Source organism: Protobothrops mucrosquamatus, unplaced genomic scaffold (assembly GCF_001527695.2).
Source record: "Protobothrops mucrosquamatus isolate PMUCROS unplaced genomic scaffold, P.Mucros_1.0 scaffold1837, whole genome shotgun sequence".
NCBI classification, from domain to species: domain Eukaryota; kingdom Metazoa; phylum Chordata; class Lepidosauria; order Squamata; family Viperidae; genus Protobothrops; species Protobothrops mucrosquamatus.
This window is the reverse complement of record NW_015387969.1, coordinates 390,699-392,988: the sequence shown is the minus strand read 5'-3', so window position 1 is coordinate 392,988 and position 2,290 is coordinate 390,699.

The window sequence follows — 2,290 nt, the reverse complement described above, 5'->3', positions numbered from 1 at the left end:
CTTTTTTTCTAAAAAAAAAAAAAAAAAAAAGGTGCCGGAACTCACACACATCATAAACCCGCCTTGCCTACCCTACAAGGTTCCATCCAAAACAGGTGCCGGAACTCCGTTCTGGACTTCTATGAGAAAAAAAGCCCTGGGTAGGAATAATAATAATAATAATAATAATTTGGAAGGGACCTTGGAGGTCATCTAGTCCAACCCCCTGCTCAGGCAGGAAACCTAATGGTGGGATTCAGCCAGTTCGCACCACTTTAGCAGAACCGGTAGCTAATTTTTTGTTGCCCGCCCAGAATGGACTTCCGGAAGCGGCATCTACACACAGAACCGGTTGTTCACATATTTGAATCCCACTACTGAGGAAACCCTAATAAGTCTACTATTCCTTAGCTTTAGGTAATGGAATATGGGGTGAATATCTGTGAGGGGATTACGAAAGATGGTTTCTGGGGTGAGGGAATGTTATGAAGTATTGTACAGGCTTTTGTACAGACTTACTGTAGTTTCCATGGAACCCTGTTAAGTCCTTTTAGACCAGCATGGTTGGTGAATTGAGAAGGTTGGCTTTCCAATGAGCAAGCTGGGCCCCTTTGCAAAGCACAGGCTTCTGCTGAGACCAGATAGCAACAGGAGTTCTTTTCATTTTTCCTCTAGGGCTTTTTGGCTGTTTGTAGCTGGTAACTGGAGGTAGCGATTACCAGGAAATGTGTATTTTGCAGTGCTCAAACTTGATGCTGTCACTTTTGAGTTGCAAGTTTGAAATATTGCCCTTATGTACTTCTTACACATCTATTTCTGGCTGCAATTTTGTTTTTAAAGGGCATTTTTTAAATAAACATAGCAGTAATGCCACCTAGTGAGAAAAGTTATTATGTAACTTGACACATTTTCCCCAGTGCTTTAAAACAGCATTTCATTAATAATGATTTAAGTCAAGGAGTGAGAAACAATTATCTGCTGTATAAGGTTGACTAGATAAACAACTGGCCCTGTGGTGCAGCCGGAATAATCTAGAACTGAACACACTTAAAACTGTAGAGATGATAGATTTTAGGAGGAGCACTCCTATTCTACCAACAATACAGTATCAGCAGTAGAGACCTTCAAATGTCTTGGTTCTATAATCTCCCAGGATTTGAAATGGATACCTAACATTAGAACAACAAAGAATGTTTTTCCTGGGGCAACTCAGAAAGCTCAGACTGCCCAGGGAGCTGCTGATAACAGCAATCAAACAGGTACAGACTTTAATGGATAGTTAGGATTGCAGAAAAAACAATTGAAATCAGCCTGCCTTCCATTGAGGACCTATATCAGTGATGGCGAACCTTTTAGAGACTGAGTGCCCAAACTGCAACCCAAAACCCACTTATGCATCGTCGAGTGCCGGGTGGGTGTGGCCCATTGGCTGGGCGTGGCTGCAGTGGTAAAGGCAGCCTGGGTGGGACTAAAAAGTTCAATCAATCAATTCCAACTTTGCAAGATCTTTTTTTTCCCCGCGAGTTGAAATTGATTGATTGAACCTTTTTTTTTGCACATGGCGGCGGAGGCCTAAAGCGAAAAGGTTTTTATAAAACCCAGCTGAAGGCCTAGGACTGGGGCGACGGCGCGCGTGCCCACAGAGAGGGCTCTGAGTGCCTCCTCTGGCACCCGTGCCATAGGTTCGCCACCACTGACCTATATACTGCACAAGCCAGAAAGAGGGCTGAGAAAATGTCTACAGACCCCACATACTGGACATAAACGGTTTTAATTCCTCCCCTCAGGATGCCGCTAGAGCAGACATGTCAAACTCACGACGTCATACGTATTGGGACGGTTTTGCCATTGCCAGCAATGGGGTGGGCGCGGCTTCCGGATGATGCATCCGGCCCATGGGCTGGCAGTTTGACACCCCTGCGCTAGAGCATTGTATGCCAAAACTAGTTTCTCCCCATGCCAACACTCTGCTAAACACCTAATTCCCACAACAGTCTTATGCCTAAGAATATCCAATATGTAGTAGGATTGTATAACTATTACCTTCTCATCTTTCCTATTACCTACTCCTTGTGACTATCATTTTGTTGTATTTTATGATTATTGTATCTTATGATTTATGATTTCTCATTTTGTTGCTTGCATGTATACAGAGAGCTTATGCACTGGAGAAAAAAATCCTTGTGTGCCCAATCACACTTGCCCAATAAAGAATATTCTAATTTTAAAACATTCCTCTGTGTCTGTTTCATTCAGAAACAGCCAGTGCTTTGTTAATAATGAAAAAAACATTTTCTATAATTTGCTCCAA